We start from the raw sequence: 15811 nt of genomic DNA on the forward strand, positions 1-15811 counted from the left end.
TACCACTTGAGCCACAGCGCCGCTTTCAGCATTTTTCTGGTTCTCTTGAGCCAAGCTTCCAACCTGGCTCTTTGCCGGTTAATTGGGAGATGGAGTTTTAGAGAGATTTTCTGCCCAGGCTGGCTTCAAACTGCAATCTGAGGAGTTCTAGCCATAAAAGCACTTTTTATGTCCAATTAAAGCAACATGGAGAATAATAGGAACAGGGCTCACCTGTAACTTGTTGAGAATTGGCCAGAGTTCTGCTGTAACACTTAGAGAACAGCAGACTGAATGAGATCTATGTGCCATCAATTTAAATCATACCATTTGATCTTACCGGCAGGTGGAAGAGAGCACAAATGAATAATAATCAGAGAGCAAAGGGTTAAGACAATGTAAAAGTCTCAGCTTTAGCACACCAGCAGGAGAGATGGGTTGCATCTGAGTAAGGCTGTAGTAGCATCTCAGAGAGGCCTCTGGACAGGCTGTCACACCTCCTGCAAGAATCTACACAGACTGTTTAAAGGCATTTGAAATTCCCCAATATTTCCTGGTTGGTTGCTCTGAGTACTCTGGCTGCTCAAATCCTTTATCTAGAAATGTATTTTAAGCCTTTAAAGGTAGAGGCTTTTACATCTTTGCCTCAGCCTTACTTGCATCCAAAAAAACTCTGAAACCCAGGGGGCATCTAGCCTCCTGGCTGCCTGTTTTAAAAGAACCATTTTTTTTCTTCAGTCCCGGCTACTGCACGACCTTTGAACTCAAATGCAAGTTTTTCCTTAATGCAAGAATTACAATTACAAAATTAGAAACACTTATCCATTCAGCTTTCTAATAAATTAGTGAGAAACATTAGCTTGCTTTGCCCCCTCCCCTTTGTTTTTACATGCAGAGTTAATGAAAATTTACTTTTATCCCCAATAGTTTATTATACATACTTTAAAATATTTGCCTGATTATATGTAACTTAAGATAGTTAGGAGTTTTATTTATTACATCATAGTATACACATAGAATTTAGTACCTGAATCAGACTGATATCCAAAACAATTGTAAAAAAGTACTTTTAACAGTGTTTACCAGAATTACAAACACAAGAAATCCGGTCTCAGCATCTTTGCTTTTTTCTTAATATATCTAAATTGTAAATATAGCATAGGAATCAAATCACATCAGATAAATAAACATTTTTTTTGGCCAGTCCTGGGCCTTGAACTCAGGGCCTGAGCACTGTCCCTGGCTTCCGTTTGCTCAAGGCTAGCACTCTGCCACTTGAGCCACAGCGCCACTTCTGGCCATTTTCTGTATATGTGGTGCTGGGGAATTGAACCCAGGGCCTCATGTATATGAGGCAAGCGCTCTTGCCACTAGGCCATATTCCCAGCCCCAGATAAATAAACTTTTTAACCATAAATTTTTTTTAAATTTTTAGTATCTCTCAAGGGGCAGTTTCAGAAATTCCAGTTAAATCACTTATTGCTGTATATTTTGAACTTTTTGGAGTTTTTTTTAGACATATTAATTTGCACCCAGACAATTAGCTTGGGTTTAAAAACCTGGGGTTTTTCCTTGCTGTAACTCCACCTACGAGCTGTAAGGGAAGGTTTAACACAAAACTTGAAAGGCAGTAATTTTTAAACCATGATGTTGATTTTATATGCTTTTATCCACAGACAAACGGACAGACAGACATATGTAGACAAACGTTTGTGCACAAGGTTTTGAGCGCTCTTAGAATTGTTCTTTAATTGGCCATGTAAGTTTTCTGGAATTCCAGTGGCAAATGATATTATTTTGCCCATATTTTAGTAAACAAACAAACAAAAAAAACTTTCCTGGGCTGGGAATATGGCCTAGTGGTAGAGTGCTCGCCTCGTATACATGAAGACCTAGGTTCAATTCCCCACTACCACATATATAGAAAATGGCCAGAAGTGACACTGTGGCTCAAGTGGCAGAGTGCTAGCCTTGAGCAAAAAGAAGCCAGGGGCAGCGCTCAGGCCCAGAGCCCAAGGCCTAGGACTGGCAAAAAAAAACAAAAACAAAAAAAACTTTCCAGCAAACCAAAATTTTCACAGATTATCCAAGAAGCCACATTTTGAGAAACCAGTTTGGAGACAGGACATGAACAGAACACAGAGTGTAGGCTCACAGCAAAACACCTTCACCTTCCAGCATTCGAATTGCAAGGCACCTTTGAATTGCAATGCCGCAGTTACAGAGAGTTACCGGGAGGTGGAATCTCCAAGTCCCTGCCCAGCCTCCAGGAATTTGGCATGCCCACCACCTGGGGTGAGGGCGGGGGGGGGGGGGCGCTAGTTAAAACCCATTCTGTTGTTAACCGAACTTCCATATTTAGCAGACATCATCAACAAAAAAACCTAAAGCCTTTTTTGTCTCTTTTAAAGCAGATGTTAAGCAAAAGCCCTGGAAAAACTGGGATTCCAGGGAACATTTCTGTCGGGGTTTTTAGCCTCCTGGGCTTTCCTGTCCTGCAAGAGAGACGGGATAGCACACCCCACGCGGACGGGTCCTGGAAGATGATAAGAGGGCTGACAGACTGCCACCCAGCCCCCCTCTCGACAGAGGACACACAGTCCGGGAGCCAGTTAGCGCTAAGACTCATTTAATGGCAGCAATGAACTGTTCTTTTAAAGGGATCAGAGGACGGCGGAAGGGGAGGCGTACATGCACCTAGGTAGGGGCTGGGATTTGATGCCTGAGCTTTCCATAAGGGTGGAGCTCCAAGGGACCTCCCAAAATGGTGCCCTACATCTACGTCACGGCTCACAGGACCACCTCTGGGTTCACCACCAGCGGCCATCTTGGCTCACACATGGTCCAAGGCTGGGAAAAGAGGCGGGGTCAGCTAGAACCACCTCTTAATGATGCAAGGCATCTGGGCGGGTGTGCCCCACACATTCCTGAATATAATCAAGGCAGTTTATGACAAACCAACAGCAAGTATAGCTCTAAATGATGAAAAACTAAAGCCATTCCCTTTAAAATCAGGAGCAAGATGGGGATGTCCGCTCTCTCCCTTCCTTTTCAACATAGTACTAGAATTCCTAGCCAGAGCAATTAGGCAAGAAGAAAATATAAAGGGGATCCAAATAGGAAAATATGAAGTTAAACTTTCTCTCTTCACAGATGACATGATCCTATACCTAATGAACCCCATAGACTCTACTCCCAAGCTACTAGAGGTAATCCAAAACTTTGGCAAGGTTTCAGGATACAAAATAAACCCTCAAAAATCAATGGCATTTCTATATGCTAATGACCCGGATGCCAAGACTGAAATCAGGAAAGCAACTCCTTTTTCAATAGCCTCAGAAAACATAAAATACCTAGGAATAACCTTAACCAAAGAAGTGAAAGACCTCTATGATGAGAACTTTAAAAACATGAAAAATGAAATTAAGGCAGAACTAAGGAAATGGAAAAACCTCCCATGCTCCTGGATTGGGAGAAATAATATAATCAAAATGGCAATATTGCCAAAGGCTATCTACACATTCAATGCAATACCCATTAATATCCCAACACCATTTTTTAATGAAATAGAGGAAGCAATCCAGAAATTCAGATGGAACAATAAAAGACCCAGAATAGCAAAAACAATCCTAAGCAGAAAGAACAGTGCTGGAGGAATTAAAATACCCAACTTCAAGCTGTATTATAAAGCTATAGTAATAAAAACAGCTTGGTATTGGCACTGGAACAGAACTGAAGACAAATGGAACAGAATTGAAGACCCAAAAATGAACCCACAGAACTATGCCTACTTAATCTTTGATAAAGGAGCGAAAAAAATAGTCTGGAAGAAAGATGGCCTCTTTAACCAATGGTGCTGGCAAAACTGGTTCAACACATGCAACAAACTAAAACTATATCCTTATATATCACCCTGCACCAAAATCAATTCCAAATGGATCAATGACCTCAATATCAAAACAGATACCCTGAAAACACCAAAGGAAGGAGTAGAAGAAACACTTGGGCTCCTTGGCACAGGACAGAACTTCCTTAACAAAGATCCAGAAAGGCTACAAATCAAAGAAAGGTTGGACAAATGGGACTGCATCAAACTCCAGAGCTTCTGCAGGGCAAAGGACATAGCTTGCAAGATAAACAGAAAGCCCACAGATTGGGAGAAGATCTTTACCAGCCATACAATGGACAAAGGCCTCATATCTAAAATATATGCAGAACTAAAAAAAATTACCTTCCTCCAAAACAAAACCACAAAGAACCAATAGCCCCCTCATCAAGTGGGCTAAAGACTTACAAAGAAACTTCTCTGATGAGGAAATGAGAATGGCCAAGAGACATATGAAAAAATGCTCTACATCACTGGCCATAAAAGAAATGCAAATCAAAACAACATTGAGATTCCATCTCACCACAGTAAGAATGTCCTATATCAAGAAAACTAACAATAACAATTGTTGGAGGGGATGTGGCCAAAAGGGAACCCTACTTCATTGTTGGTGGGAATATAAACTGGTTCAGCCACTCTGGCAAGCAGTATGGAGATTCCTCAGAAGGCTAAATATAGAACTCCCCTATGACCCAGCAGCCCCACTTTTGGGTATCTATCCAAAAGACCACAAACAAAATCACACTAAAGCCGCCAGCACAACAATGTTCATCACAGCACAATTTGTCATAGCGAGAATCTGGAACTAACCCAGATGCCCCTCAGTAGACAAATGAATCAGGAAAATATGGTACATATACACAATGGAATTTTATGCCTCTATCAGAAAGAATGACATTGCCCCATTTATAAGGAAATGGAAGGACTTGGAAAAAATTATACTAAGTGAAGTGAGCCAGACCCAAAGAAACATGGACTCTATGGTCTCCCTCATAGGGAATAATTAGCACAGGTTTAGGCTAGTCACAGCAGAGGATCACAAGAGCCCAATAACTATACCCTTATGAACACATATGATGCTTAGTAAAATGAACTCCATGTTATGGAAACAATTGTTATATCACTGTTGTAACTACTTTCAATGTGCTATGTGTAACTGTAGCTTCTATTAATGATGATGTTCTTGTATACCCTTCCTGTGGTTGTATCTACACTATCTCTGTATCTTATCTGAGTATATTGGAAACCATGTATACCGTTATTAGAACTAGGATATTGAAAGGGAATACCAAAATCGAGAGACACGGGGTGAAAAAAGATAAACAACTACAAAAGCAATACTTGCAAAACTCTTTGGTGTAAATGAACTGAACAACTCATGGGTGGGAAAGGAAAAGGGGGAGGGGGGAGTGGGGAATGATGGACGAGGTAACAAACAGTACAAGAAATGTATCCAATGCCTAATGTATGAAACTGTAACCTCTCTGTACATCAGTTTGATAATAAAAATTTTTTTTAATGAAAACCCACAAAAAAGAAGAAAATACATTTCAAAGCGAGCCCGGGGTAAATAAAACATCCAGGAGAATCTTATCTCCAGTTAAGCACCAAAAGCCATATAGATAGATAGATAGATAGATAGATAGATAGATAGATAGATAGATAGATATAGATATAGATATAGATATAGATATATAATATATATTGCCCTGTGCATTAATTAACACATTTATATCTTAGGTCTAAAATCTAAAATCTATGTATGAGAGGAAACATTCACTCTTTGTCTTTCTGAACCTAGCTTACTTCACTCAATATAATGTTTTTCCAGATCTATCTATTTCCCTGCAAATGACATAATTTCATTCTTCCTGGTGGCTGAATATGGTTCTAGTGTGTATATATGCCACATTTTCTTAACTCTTTCATCATTGGACTATATCCAAAGCTTGGCTTTTGTGAACAGTACTGCAATAAATATGGGTGTGCAACAGCTTGGAGCCAGTGGTGCACACCTGTAATCCTAGCTTCTCAGGAGCCTTAGATCTGAGGATTGAGGTTTGAAGCCAGGAACGTCTGTGAGACTCATCTCCAATTTACCACCAGAAAATGGGAAGTGGAGCTGTGGCTCAAAGTGGTAGAGTATGACCCTTGAGTGAAAAAGCTCAGGGACAGTGCCCAGGCCCTGAGTTCAAATCCCACAACTGCCATAAATAAATGACTAAATAAATAAAGGCATGCAGATATTCCTATGTATCCTTGTTTTGCGTTCCCTCAGATACATACCCAAAAGTGGTATTCTAGAACTCTTTCTGTATGGTGTCCTTTGAAATACAGTTTTTAGCTTTATTGAGGTCTAATTTAGCTAATCATTCTTTATTGCTTAGGATTTTTGTGTTATACCTAAAACTACATTGTCAAATGCAAAGTCATGAAGGAGATCTGAGGAAGATGGCGCCGCCACAGTAGAGAGGTACCCCGACTCGCTCCAACTGAATAGCGAGCTGGGAACTCCAGCACCCAACACCCCATCAAGAATCCAGCAAAACCAGCAGCCAGAAGCAGTGCAGAAACGCAGGAAAACAAAAAGGAGTAAAAAAGAAGAGCCTAAAACCTACATGGAGCCGGAGAATCTAAGGGGCACCGCACCCCACCAGCCGACCCTGGCCTGAACAGGGCCAGGCTGGGAAAGGGGACTCGGCGATCGGCAGACCGACTGCCTTGAGCGCAGACTCCAGACAGCAGGACTCCATGGACACTAGGGAGAGTGCAGACCAAGACATATGGCCACGGCGGTGACGGGAAGTTCGGGCCCACACCAGGAAAGGACGGATGTAAGCGGCTGGTGAACCCAGCGGTGAAGCAGGAGAGAGCCGGGGACGCCACCACGACCTTTCGCCACACCCGAAGGACCAACAGCGGTGCGGGACACACACACAATCCAGGACCAGTGAGTCCCCCATTACCCCCTCCCCCAACGGGAGATCAGCTATCAGAGACTTAAACCCTACAAAGAAGCAAGATCCCCCTCCCTATCCCTCCCCACCCCAAGGGAATAAAGAACCCCCAAATCAGGCGGGAAGCTCAATCAGGTGCTGGGAAGTCACAGGAGTTTAGCAGGGGAAGGGCGGAGCACCCCCAAGGCCGCCCAAGATCCTGAACTGGCCGAATCGGCCCTGCCCCTTTCCCAACAGGGGCCGGGGGACCACCAGCAATGCAAGCCCCACACGAGGCACCTGGACCTCGCAGACTTTTACAACTAAAATCACAGGCGCTGGTGGGCAATACCAGCACAGCAGGGACAGCTGGGCCTGATCACGTGCCCCCCTCACAGCAGAAGTGCAGTCTGAGGGCGCTAACCCGCACCTGGACAGTTGATCCCACTGGGCCCCACACATACCGCCCCCCACAGCGGACTCGCGGAGGGTGCAAGCACAACCCAACAACCCGGGGCTCGCTCTGGTAGGCGTATCCCGCTCAGGTGGATGGGGCCACAGTGGCAGCACACAGGTGGGCGAGGCCCCCGGCGACAGCACTCGCTCTGGTAGGCGCACCTACACAGGAAGGCAGAGCTGTCCATCGGCCAGTGCCCACTCAGTTTGGCCCATTCCACACAAGTGGGTGGGCCGCCCCTCAACAACACCCGCCCCAGAGCCGTCCACACAGGAAGGCGAACTGCCTGAGAGGTGAACTCCTCTGACCAAGATACAGAGTGGAAAAAAGAACCAAAGAAGAGATAAGCCTCCACGCCACACTGATTCAGCGACCAGCAAACCCCCAACAGGGGCACGCTAGGGTCAGCACAGCACAGCACAAGGACACTGTCCCACAGAGAAAGACACAGAACCTACTGGCTCCCAAGAGCAGGGAGAGTGACCACCTCAGCAACAACCGAGAAGGTCATGCTCACCCATTGGGAAGCAAGGTTCAAAGCCAAACCCAAACCCAGAGCCAGGACACAAGGCTCCCACTGGCGGGCCAGTGGGAAACAACACAAAACCAAACCAGAGAAGCTACCCACAGATCCCCAGATGCGCAAATCAAAAGGAATATAACACAGTTCATCAAAGAGCAAGCCAACTCGCCAGCTCCAAAAAGCAGCACGACTGAAGAGGAGATGGAGAATAAAAAAGCAAATGAGGCCATGTTAACGGAAATAAGGGAAATCGTCAGAATCGAAATCAGAAAACAATTCCAGGAGTTTAGAGGGGAAGTCTTGAAGGACATCCAGGAAGCCAAGAAAGAAATGGAAGCAAAAATGGATACAATGCAAGCCTCCTTTAAAGAAGACCTTAACATCCTGAGAAGTGAAATGCATGAAAAAATAGATTTAGAATACAACTCTTTAAAGGAAGAAATTTCCACGATCAGAGCTGATCTGACAACCATAAATAGCTCTCTGACATCCATAAACTCCGCAATTGAATCCACAACACAAAGAATCGACCATATGGAATCCAGAATCTCTCGCTTGGACGATGAAGCAGCCGACAACAACCAGAAAATGACCACACTCCAAGAAACAGTGAAGCTTCAGGGAAGACTAATCCAGGAACTAATGGACAAAGACAAGAGATATAATCTGCGCTGAATACCAGAGCAGAGGGATTCATCATATTTTCAATAAAGTTATTGCAGAAAACTTCCCCAATCTCACACCTGGACCCCATCCAGGTAACCGAAGCCTATAGGACACCTGGCAGGCCAGACCCCAGAAAAGCCACCCCAAGGCACATAATATTCAAGACTTCAGATCTCAAGAATAAAGAGCAAATTCTGAATGCAGCCAAAGCAAAGAAAGAAATTTGCTACAATGGGAAGAGGATTCAAATAACAGCAGACCTCTCCACACAAACCTACCAAGCACGAAGTGAGTGGAAGAACACCATCCAATACTACAGTCTAACAATATGCAACCTCGGATCAAATATCCAGCGAAATTGGAGTTCACATTCGAAGGGAAAACCAGATCTTTCCATAACAAAGAGGATCTAAAGGAGTATGTGAATAAAAAACCAGCCCTACAGCAAATTCTAAGAGGGGAAACCCACCTAACAGAGATCGTACAAGAGACACAGACAGAATCAGAAGAAACTTCAATAGCCAAAGCCCAACAGAAAGAACAGCTCACTAAAGACAAGGAAAAAAAAAAAGAGGAAACAACAGCCCAACAAGAAAATGGAAGGAGAAAAAAACACTCTTATCCTTGATCTCTTTGAAAATAAATGGTTTAAACTCTCCGATAAAGAGGAGCAGACTGGCAGGATGGATCCGCAAACAAAAAGTTGACATCTGTTGTCTACAAGAGACACACCTTACAGCAAGGGCCAAAATCAGGCTCCGAATGAAAGGATGGAGGAAGATCTTCCAAGCAAACGCACCTACCAAAATGGCAGGTGTAGCCAGCCTGATCTCAGACAAGCTGGACTTTTCATTAAACTCAACTCAAAAAGACAAAGAAGGACACTACATTTTAATACAAGGAAAAATCCAGAATCAAGACATCACGGTGATAAATATATACTCACCGAACAAAACAGGTCCTACATATCTCAAGCAAATTCGCACAGAATTACAGAACAAGATAGATGCAAACACAATCATAGTGGATGACTAATACCCCACTCTTTCCAAGAGACAGATCCAACACCCAGAGGATCAGCAATGGAACAGAGGACCTAAGTAACACCATATCCCAAATGGATGTGACAGACCTATACAGAATCTTCCACCCTACAGAGACCCAATACACCTTCTTCTCATCACCCCATGGATCATACTCCAAAATAGACCATGTCATAGCCCACACAAAGAACCTCAGCAAATACAAAAGTATTGACGTCATCCCATGTATTATATCTGATCACAGTGGATTAAAGGTAACCCTCAACAACAGTGGTTACCACAGAGGCTATACACATTCTTGGAGGCTAAACTGTTATCCAACACTTGGGCCACTGACCAAATTAAAGATGAAATCAACGAATTCATAAGCCACAATGAAAATGAAAATACATCACAAAGAAACCTATGGGACACAGCTAAGGCAGTACTGAGGGGCAAGATCATTGCCCTCAGCACTCACATTAAAAGAATGGAAGCAAGGTGAATAACCTCACAATGAAACTAAAACAACTGGAGAAACAAGAAATGACCGAATCTAAATCGACTAGGAGGAGAGAGATCACAAAGATTAAAGAAGAGATAAATCTGATTGAAAATAGAAAGACCATTCAACAAATAAATAAGACTAAAAGCTGGTTCTTTGAGAAAATAAATAAAATTGACAGACACCCCCGCAAGACTTACAAAAAAAAGAAGAGAAGAGACTCATATACATAAAATCAGGGACTCCACTGGAAAAATTACAAGTACACACGATATTCAAACAATCACAAGGAGCTATTTCCAGAACCTCTACTCAGTAAAAAACAATAATTTTACAGAAATGGATCAATTCTTAGAGAAGTATAAACTGCCCAAACTAAACCAAGAAGAAATAAATCAACTAAATAAACCAATAACTTACAGTGAGATACAGGAGGTAGTCAAGAACCTCCCAACAAAGAAAAGCCTAGGCCCAGATGGATTCACCAACGAATTCTACAAAACCTTTAGTGATGAGCTAATACCAATACTCCTCAAACTCTTCCGCGAAATAGAAACTGAGGGAGAAATCCCAAACTCATTCTATGAAGCTAATATCATACTCATTCCCAAACCAGACAAAGACCCAAAAAAACAGAGAACTACAGACCAATATCACTAATGAACACAGATGCAAAGCTCCTCAATAAAATATTAGCTAACAGGATCCAGAAACTGATCAAGAAAATTATACCTCATGACCAAGTAGGCATCATCCCACAGTCAAAAGGATGGTTCAACATCCGTAAATCAATCAATGTAATTCACCACATAAACAGAACTAAAATCAAGAATCACATTGTTATCTCAGTCGATGCCCAAAAATCCTTTGACAAAATACAACATCCATACTTATTAAAAGCTTTGGAAAGGGCTGGGGATATGGCCTAGTGGCAAGAGTGCCTGCCTCATATACATGAGGCCCTGGGTTCGATTCCCCAGCACTACATATACAGAAAATGGCCAGAGTGGCTCTGTGGCTCAAGTGGCAGAGTGCTAGCCTTGAGCAAAAAAGAAGGCAGGGACAGTGCTCAGGCCCTGAGTCCAAGCCCCAGGACTGGCCAAAAAAAAAAATGCTTTGGAGAGAACAGGAATAGATGGAACATTCCTCAAAACAATAAAAGCCATATACAACAGACCAACTGTTAATATCATATTAAATGGAGAGAAACGTAAATCATTCCCCCTAAATTCAGGAACAAGACAAGGATGCCCACTCTCCCCACTTCTTTTCAACATAGTGCTGGAATCCCTAGCCATAGCAATAAGGCAAGACGAGGACATCAAAGGGATCCACATCGGCAAGGAAGAAATCAAGTTATCCCTATTCACAGACGACATGATCTTATATCTGAAGGACCCAGAAAACTCAGTCCCCAAACTCCTACACCTAATAAACCATTTTTGCAAAGTAGCAGGATACAAAATCAATCCAAAAAGTCAGCAGCTTTTCTGTACACCAGCAATATACAAACAGAAAAAGAAATTATGGAAACAATTCCATTTACAGTAGCCAAAAAAAGAATAAAGTACCTAGGGATCAACTTAACCAAGGACGTGACAGACATATTTAATGAACACTATAAAAATCTAATAAGGGAAATCAAAGAAGACACAAGGAGATGGAAAAACCTCCCATGCTCATGGGTAGGCAGAATCAATATAGTGAAAATGGCCATATTGCCCAAATTGTTATACAAATTCAAATTCCCAGCCACATTCTTCACTGAAATAGAGAAACCAATCCATAAATTCATATGTGCCGGGCTAGATTTACCTCCCCTGGTGCAGGGATGCTAAGCGTACTCCCTTATCAGTGCTCCCCTTTTCAAACCCTCTTCCCTGGGCACCTGACCAGCAAGTGGCCAGGGTGGAGTGAAGGGACACGAGCTAGCCTAAGGTGCACGTGGCGGAACGAGATCCCCTTTTCCTCCCTCCTTACCCACCAAGGAAGCCAGGCGCAGACGGATCTCAGAGACGCTTCAGAGAGCAATCCAATTTAATCAGGAGGGACTCACAGTAATATAGTAGTGATGACGAGGATTGAGCATGAGCTGGCGATAGGCTGGCGAGCTTGTCCATCCAAGAGCAGCTCCCAAGGACCTCCCTCATGGGCTAACGTCACTTCCCATAGTACCTCCCTGTGGGCAAAGCCCGCCCGAAAGGGAGCACACGTGCTCGCTGGCGCAAGGTGGGAGATGGTCTCAAAGCTACCCCTTCTGGTTCCGACCCAGAAGGAGATACGTGTGGCTCACTTCCACACTGCCCCAGGGCTGGGGGAAGGGCGGCGTCTTAGGAGCGCTCTCCTCGCCCTTCCTCCCTTAAGGCCAAGATGAATGCCCAACACATATGGAAAAGCAAAAGACCTAGAATAGCCAAAGCAATTCTAGGCAAAAAAAGCAGTGCAGGAGGTATCACAATACCAGACTTCAAGCTCTACTACAGGGCCATCATAACAAAAACAACCTGGTATTGGTAAAAAAAACAGATCGGAAGACCAATGGATTAGAATTGAAGATTCAGAAATAAAACTGCACTCTTACAGTCAGCTGATATTCGACAAAGGAGCTAAAGACATACAATGGAATAAACAGAGCCTCTTCAACTACTGGTGCTGGGAGAGCTGGGCAGCCATATGCAGAAAACTCAAAGTAGACCCAAGCCTATCACCATGCACCAAGATCAACTCAAAATGGATCAAGGACCTCAATATCAGACCTGAAACCCTGAAACTACTGAAGGACAGAGTAGGAAAGATGTAGAACTTATAGGCACAGGAAGGAACTTCCTGAATATAGTCCCAGGGGCACAACAAATAGGGGAAAGACTCGACAAATGGGACTACTACAAATTAAAAAGTTTCTGCACAGCTAAGGACATAGCCACCAAAATAGAAAGACAGCCAACCATATGGGAAAGGATCTTTACCAGCACAGCAACAGACAAAGGCCTAATATCTGTCATCTACAGAGAACTAAAGAAACTAAGATCCTCCAAGCCCAATAAACCAATTAGGAATTGGGCAAAGGAGCTAAAGAGAGACTTCACAAGAGAAGATATAAAAATGGCAAAGAAACATACGAGGAAATGTTCAACATCCCTGGCAGTAAAGGAAATGCAAATAAAACAACCCTGAGATACCACCTCACCCCTGTTAGAATGGTTTATACTCTGAACTCAGGCAACAACAAATGCTGGAGGGGGTGCAGGGAAAGAGGAACCCTTCTCCATTGTTGGTGGAAGTGCAAATTAGTACAACCACTTTGGAGAACAGTATGGAGGTTTCTCAAAAAGCTCAATATAGACCTACCCTATGACCCAGCCATACCACTCCTAGGCATCTATCCTAAACAGCAAACCCCAAGATATCAAAAAGACATTTGTACTTCCATGTTTATCGCGGCACAATTCACAATAGCCAAAATATGGAAACAACCCAGATGCCCCTCCACAGACGAATGGATCCAAAAAATATGGTACCTATACACAATGGAATACTACATAGCGATTAGGAATGGTGAAATATTGTTATTTGGAGGGAAATGGTCAGAACTCGAACAAATAATGTTGATCGAGACAAGCCTAGAACACAGAAAAAAAGGGGCATGATCTCCCGGGTATATGACTGTTAAGAAAGGGAGATGGAGAGACAGTAGAGACCAAGTCTGTCAAACCAAAAACTGCTTGTCAAATAGTATTTCCCACAGGATTGGGGCAGCGACCCAACAGTATGTAACTAAAACCAAACAATTACTCAACACATAAAGGTCAAAAATTGACCTCTCAGTGGAATACAGTAGCTCAAAATTTATGTATGTGCGTTCATATAAGACTACTGTCGACATATTGTCTAATATCAACATTGCATTTAAATCCCTAGGCGAATTTTCTTGGGCGTGGCCATGTGGCTACTGTATATGTTCTTGATACATTGTATATTGTATATATGTCTACCTGACCTAGAGCAGGGAAAGAAAAACAGGGCGTAAGATATCACAAGAAATGTACACACTCTCCTACTATGTAACTGTACCCTTTTTGCACAACACTCTGTCCAAAAAATTTGTGTTCAATTAATAAATTAATTAAATTTTTAAAAAAGTCATGAAGATTTTGCCCCTTTGATTTCTGTAGTTTTAACTTTTGCTTTAACATGTTTGATCCATTTTTAGTTAATTTGTTTTATTTCTTGTGATGCTAGGGACTGAACTCAGGACCTCACACTTACTAGTAAGTGCTTTGCTACTTGAGCTATGCCATCAGCTCCATTTTAACTTAATTCTTATATATGGTATGAAGTAAGGTTCTACCTTCATTCTTTTTTTTGATAGTCCTGGGGCTTGAAATCAGGGCCTGAGCACTGTCCCTGGCTTCTTTTTGCTCAAGGCTAGCACTCTGCCACTTGTGCCACAGTGACACTTCTGGCCTTTTCTGTATATGTGAACCCAGGGTGTCATGCTTTCTAGGCAAGCACTCTACCACTAAGCCATATCCCCAGCCCCCTAACTTCATTCTTTATCATGTAGTTGCCTACTTGTCCCAGGAATAATTATTGAAAACCGTATTCTTGCCCAGCACTCATGGCTCATGCCTGGAATCCTGACTAGTCAGAAGGCTGAGATCTGAGTATCGTGGTTCAAAGCCAGCCTGGGCAGGAGAGTCTGTGAGATTCTTATTTTCAATAAACTACCCAAAAACTGGAAGTGCAGTTGTTGGTCAAGTGGTAGAGCATAAGCCCTGAGCAATCAAGCTAAGGGACATTGTCCAGATCCTGAGTTCAAGTCCCAGGACAGATACAAACAAGAACAAGATGCTATGCTTTCCTCTATGGATAGACTTTGCTTATCTCTGGGAAATTGGTTGAACATAAACATATGTTTTCATATCTGTATTGTCAGTTCTACCCATTAATGTGTATGGCTGTAATTATGCCAATACCATGAATCTTTTCTGTAAGTGCTTTGCTCTAAGCTTTGAAAATAGCAAGTTTTGATCATTCAAGTTTAATCTTCTTTCAAGATTTTCTTTATTATTCTGGGTCCCTTGAATTTTTCCGTGAAATTTACAAAAACTTGTCAGTATTTGAAGAAAAATATACTACTGGGATTCTGATGTGTATGTGCTGAATCTGTAAATCATTGTGGAGAGTATTGCCACTTTTGCAATATTAATTTTTTTAATCCATGAACATGGGCCATTTTTTCCATTTTATTACAGATTTCTTTCAATCATGTTTTATAGTTTTCAGTGTCCAAGTTATATAACTTGTTTAATTTATTCTTAAGTATGTTATTTTAAATGAAATTATATTTTGGTTTTCAGCTTGGTCATTGATGATACATAACAATAGAATTGGGTTTTGTATGTTGACTTGTTGGACTTATTAGTTCTAGTGGCATTTTGTTTTTATTTTATTGGCTATGCTAATTTTGTTTACAAGATTATATCATCTTATAAATAACATAATATTCTCTTGTCGCTATTATAAGTATATATTATAATTTGCAGAGCTTCAAAATTTGTGAGGAAAGACCTAAGAGCACTAAAATTAAGAATACACAAATCTTTTAACTACAGTTGGGCAATTTAATGCTCATCTCAGGAAAAATAGAGCAAGTCAACAATTATTAAGCATATACTAGATGGAAACAACTACCATCTTCTAATTGGAATTAATAGAACACTGCCTCACAGCATCATTTTTCCCCAAACACACATGGAACATCTAACACCATAAAGCACAATCTGAATCTTAAAGCTCAAAAGATTTGAAAAGTGGCTGGGCACCCGTGGCTCATA

The 15811-nt window shown here is 42.1% G+C and overlaps 1 protein-coding gene across 1 annotated transcript in view; it reads left to right on the top strand.

Annotated features, from left to right (window-relative positions):
• Tex11 (testis expressed 11) overlaps window positions 1-15811 on the top strand; it is a 237579-nt gene that overhangs the window by 201034 nt on the left and 20734 nt on the right. The gene's annotated exons all lie outside the window — the stretch shown is intronic.

This window comes from Perognathus longimembris, chromosome 28 (genome assembly GCF_023159225.1).
Source record: "Perognathus longimembris pacificus isolate PPM17 chromosome 28, ASM2315922v1, whole genome shotgun sequence".
NCBI lineage: Eukaryota > Metazoa > Chordata > Mammalia > Rodentia > Heteromyidae > Perognathus > Perognathus longimembris.